The sequence below is a fragment of the Indicator indicator genome, chromosome 8 (assembly GCF_027791375.1).
Source record: "Indicator indicator isolate 239-I01 chromosome 8, UM_Iind_1.1, whole genome shotgun sequence".
NCBI classification, from domain to species: Eukaryota; Metazoa; Chordata; class Aves; order Piciformes; family Indicatoridae; genus Indicator; species Indicator indicator.
In genome coordinates, this window is record NC_072017.1 from 19,260,723 (window position 1) to 19,266,818 (window position 6,096).

Here is a 6,096-nt window from a genome sequence, read left to right on the forward strand (position 1 = left end):
CAGTAGACAAAATTTTTAACTCTTATTCTATATCTGACAACTGAGAGAAACTATCCAATCAAACTGGTACCAAGTACGTTAGGCTCCAGGGTAACAATGAAGCATGATTACGTCTTGGTACTATACGTCCTTGGCTTTTATAGATTCACTGTATACCTAGTGATTAATCATATGTGAATAATCATGATTATAACATAAGTAAACAGTCATTAGCACGACACCCTCTGTTCTGCTGTGTTGACTTTAAGAATCAAAATTCAGCTAATCACAGAATGAAGTTCTCACCTGCAGAAATTGCTTGTGTTAATGATTAACTTTTCAGATTGGGTTTGGTCTAGTTCCTTTCTAGCTTGTGCTGCAATCACCCAGCTCATCATGTGTATAAAGACGCTTTACAGCCCTTACTTGTTACCTGGAGTAATGAGGGCCAGTCCTTGGGCCTCACTGGAATCACATAGATGAGGGTCTTTTCATGCAAGTTACAATTTGCCTGTAAAGAGATGATCAAAAATCATATAATATTACTCTATTCAAAACCGCATACAAAATCCAAACTATCCAACTGACAGCAAAAACACATTTTTCACGACTAATAGGGTGTATTTTTCCTGTTCATTATAAGTATTATTGTGATAATCCATAATTAGGAACATAAAATAGATGCAGAATCAGTCTATATATTCCATAGTACAACTTGAATGGAAGGCACAGGCTACCATTATTCTGACTGGGTACCACAATAGAGAGGTAAATTTTCTGCAATAGTTGGACAGTAATAGTAGCTCAAAATTTGAATTAATTTTAAGTTTTCTTGATTTTCTTAATGTATTTTTCTCTATTATAAATGTACCAAGCATTTCAGTCTCTGGGTCTCAAGTGTTTTTCAAGGATGTCTGGGAAACAGAATCCCACTGAACAGCTAAGCAAAAGGATCCATGAAGGATCTGATCTGCCTGGTTGGAAGAGGGCACATATGAGGTGCTGAAGGTGGTGCCTAGAGTAGGATCCAGTCACCTGGCACTACATGTTTTAAATCAGTGATAAGAATATGAGAATACTTTAAGCCTCTCTCTTTCAGACTCTAATTTTATGTGCATTTCCTTTCTGTGACTAAAATTTAATACAGTAATTTAATCTTCAGTACCACAGAAAATGGATTAAGTTTACAGGATTACAATAATGTTTTAGCTTGCTTGTGTCAAAACCTTCAGTAATCAGGAACCGTGGGATGTAAATAAGTAGACAAAAATTGTTGTTCTATGAAGTACTAATTTCTGACATACAATGTGAGGGAAACACTTAACTGAACTAGATTGTGGTTTTAATGAATCCTTCTAGGAAAGGTATGAGAGATTCTAGAGACAATGGGAGAGAAAGCGTTCAATGTAAGAGGGAGTTTCAACCTCCTTTTCCCTGTGAATGTCCTTTGGCTGTCCTTTCCTGCCATTTCACCTCTAAGGCAAGAGGCAGGGCTTACAAGGAAATGCAAAATATATTTGTGCACGTAATGCTTAGCAAAACAAACCCATTGCTTGTGTACCAGATTGAACATGCTGAACCTAATCTTGCCTTTACATTTTCTTCAAGACTCAGTGGGACCAAGGTGTGGATGATTTCTAGAAGAGCAGCTTATCCTGTTTTTAATGGGGAAACCCAAAGTTGTTTCGCAAGTGCTTTTGGCAATCCCGTATTTAAAAAAGATGTGGACTACTTGGAGAGACTGCAGAAAAAAGCAGAAGTAATTACTTATACAGAGAGGCAGGAAACACTCAACTTTGTTCAGACTAAAGAAAAGTGAAGGAGACCTTAACAGTTCAAGAAAATAAAAGCTGTTGCAGGGGGAAGTGAAAAAAAAAGTAGTTTGTCCCTCTTCACTGTGGACTGAGCATATGAAAGGCCCTTTGTCTATTTCTCTATTTAATCTTTGCAATTCTCACCCAGCTATAATGTGAGAGTTTTATTTCTCTTTTGGCCACCTGGTTGCTGCTTCCTGTTTCTGTTCCTTCTTACTTTTTCCATCTCATTTTGCACCTATTCTTCCTTTTTGAGAGATCTAGGAGCAAGGAAGGTTTGGTTCCTCTTCTTCAGGTCCTTTCAGACTGGAATTTCTCACTTGTGCTAAACGTTCTTCCTCACACTTTGTGTGTCCCTGGTCATTGATGTGCTGAGACTTAGGCATTTAAACTAACAATTTCCATGTTATTCTAGTGGAAATTTTAGGTAAAAATAATGAGGCACAATTAATTTCTAATTAAACATCCATATACTTCTAGAAAAGAATTATTTAAGTGAAAAGTAAAAATTATTTAATGTGAAATTATTTTATTTTTTCCCTTGAAAACTAGGTTCTAGCATATCAGTTACATAAAAATTAAAACCAGAAATTCACTTAAGATTTATTGCTTATCAGATAATCAACATGTGGATGCTAACAAACACATTTATACTGCTGTTTTTGTCCAATATTACTGCAGTGGCAGCATCAATGTGTTAAAGACATGGAATTTTTTACTCCTTGCTGCTGAGCCTGCAGTTCATGTAGTAGAAAGAAAATCTGAACATAATGAGCTGGTGGAATTGCTACTCCTCACCAGAGTAGAAACTGTGTAAGCACATGACAGAAGGACTGGTGGAAAGGTAATTTCCAGCTCTAGGGTCATAGTAACAGTGTTTGGTGTTTGAAAAATGTAGTAATGGGGATTACACTCATTGTAGGAGCTTACAATTGTGTGTGGAATCTTACTCACCATGATTAAATGAAGTATTTGGTGGTAAATACCTTAATCACTGTAGGATCTATGAGTCAAATTTAAGTTTCGCAATTCTAAAGTGTGTAACCATGTCACAAAAGGAATTTGGGCACTTAGCTACCTTGCCAGTTCAAACCCTTGGGGTTGCCAGGGCTAAGATGTGCACTCTTTCTGAAAAGATCTCTAAGCGTGATAGGAGTATGCAGGAAGTTATACCAAATATTGCGAGGACTGTGCAGCTGGTAATCTGTACCTCTGGCATGACAGAGTGAGCTACTGAAAGCAGAGGGCAGTGGGTTTTTCTCACTTTTCTCATCCCTTCTCCTTCTTCTCAGCTTGTTGTGCCAATATAGAGATAAGGCAAACAAATGTGTTCAGCTCTTCTTTGAGTCTGAGGTGATGTGCTACAGGGAAGATTTATTAGAAACGCTGTGGCCGGCAGGGTCAGGAACGTGATCATCCCCCTGTACTTGGCACTGGTGAGGCCTTGAATATTGTGTTAAATTCTGAGCCTCCCACTAGAAGAAGGACATAGCAGTGCTGGAGTCCAGAGAAGGGCAATGAGGCTCATGAAGGCCTTAGAGCACGTGTCCTAAGAGGAGTAGCTGAGGGAGCTGGAGTTGTTCAGTCTGGAGAAAAAGAGGCTGAGGGCAGACCTCATTGCTCTCTACAACTACCTGAAGGAAGGCTGGAGCAAGGGGAGGAGCCAGTGTCTTCTTGATGGCAAGAGGCAAGACTAGAGGAAATGCTGCCAGGTTCACTAGTTAAACTTTGTAAAATTTAGTGTTTTTTATTTTAAACAGACACTTTCATCTACAAACGATCATGTGCAGTATTACAGGACTAGCCATATGAGGCTGGGAAGAGAAAGGAATGGAAGGAATATTAAAGAACTGAAAAGAGACTCCAGATTTTTATGACTCATAAACACAGAGGATCTAAGTGACTTCCCTTGGAAGAAGCATCATTTGTCTAAGAAAAAGAACAATATTTCTGCATACCAAAAGTACGGATCCCTAATTTAAGAGAAAGTATTTAAATAACGAAGAAGTACATTTCACACAAACAAAATAATTTATTTCCATGAGAAGCAGTAAAAGAATTTTTGAGCGAGATGAATGGCAGATTCTGGCAGTCTGTGTGCAGTAGATTGCTGTTCTCATGGATGAGGTCCCCTTCTAGCTCTACTGTGTCACAAATCCCCCTACATTCAATCCATTGAATTTATTTTATTTTTTGATTTCCTCCTCTCAAATGTGCAAGCTTCATTTAATCTACTGTTAGGCAAGGGAAGGTGAACATGTATATATACAATTGTTACTACATTTGAGATATTAGGCTCTTTTCTGGGTAGAGATTTTGTTTTTAATGGGATGGATATAGAAATTAAATATTTTTAGTTATTTTTATCTTACACTATAGGCTCTTTCTGCCACTGTAGTTGCATTCATTTACAGCCTTTTAATAGCTTTTTCATGTTTAACCTGTTTAGGCTATGTTTAAAACTGTGGCACATATGTGCCCCTGGCTTCCTAGGGTCCTGATCATTTTGTTTGGGATGCATGGAATATAATCTTCTCAACAAGAAGTCTCAGCTTCCTCCCAGGGAAGAATAAATGCTTGCAAATTATTATTTATATTGAAAATATATTATTAGATATGTTTCCTAATTTATTACTGTGTTCTCCACAAAGTTATTTTTTGTTTTATGGTGCAGTGCTAGTGTGTTTTAAGGGTGTGAAAACTACAGATTTGTGGTTAAGAATGCAAGCAGTTGATATAAATTAATTTTGAGGAAAATTTCTCGCTCTTTGGACGTCTCTTTTGCTGACAACTAAGTTTGCATGTGTTTCTAAAATTCCTATAATTATTTTTCTGAACCTTGAGAAGGTATTAAGGCAAATATCTGTACACATGTGCAGATAGAAACACAGGTGTTTCTAACACCTGTGTTAAGGAGGAGCTCAACATTTACAGTCTCAAAGCTTGGTAGCTAAATGAAAAATAACTGTTTCCAGCCAAGAAAAATCTTCCATTGAAAACCTGTTAGAGCTGTATAAAAGTATTTCAGCAGAATTTCTGACACTTTTGGAGTGGTTGTATTTGAGTCACTGTGGATGTACTTTCTAAAGTTTCACAGTTTAAATATAAAATTGGAATAAACGCAACTAAAACCAAACAAACAAAAACCAAACACTCCTCTCCCCAATGACAGTGGCTAACCTCATACTGCAAGGAAAATCACACTATTAAAGATTATTTTTCTCTAGCTACCATGGAAGGGGTTTTTCACTGTAATGACTCTTCCAAATTATTTTCATTTTTAAAAAGTGAAAAGTAGGCAGCCAGGCATGATTAATAGTATTAGCATGTGACTTTAATGGCAATGTGTAAATGCCAGTAGGAAGAGTATTTGACCTTCATATTATCTTCCTGCAGACATTTAACTTTCTGGGAAGCAGATCATCTATGCCAAACAAGCAAAGTACATATTTTTTGAGTATCTATGGTAACTGGCAATTGGTATTAAAAATCGCTTCACTTATAAACTGACCTGATTTGTATTCTTCTTCACAGAAGATGTTTTATTTACAGAATTTAGTTTAAAATGTTTAGTCATGCATAGCACAGTAAATTGTGCAATACAGATACAGGGAAATGTGATTGTACTTTTTTTTTAATGACTTTAAATAAAATACATGTTTGTCAAACAAATCCACAGTCCTTTTATTGCCTGGCTATGCAACAAACCTGTTCTGCTTTGTCTAATTTATTATTCCTTTATTTGAACGTTGGCTTTTTTTTTTTTTTAATTTCATGGTTTATGTCTAATCCTGTTTCTCTTGTTTATCTCTCAGCTATTGTGTTTCCCAAGATTATGGTAAAACTGAGCAAAAGATTAATGAGTGTGATGGATAGATATTCAAATAAGCAAATTAAAGGCAAAGTCTTTTTACAACCACAGTTATTTACAGGTTACATCTCATGCTGAGCTGTATTTGCATATTTTACCAATGCTTGGTTAATTATCCTGAAATTTGGGAAAGTTTTTATCAGCTTCAGACTTTGTTGGGTGTGAAGCTTGAAGGATCATTTGCTTCAATGAAACTCTGTGGTCAACTTCATAATTCCATTTTCCTATCAATGTCTTGCTTCAGAGAAGTATCTACTAACCATTCATATCTGTAGCATCTTGTGCTCAATGATTATGTTTAACATACTGATTTATTGTATACTGTCCCTCGAAAACTAATATTCTTTTTTTATTTTCCAAGTGAAGGAAATAATCGTTAAGTGATTTGTGTAATGTCACCTAGGAAGCCAGTAGCAAAGCTGACAGCAAGTG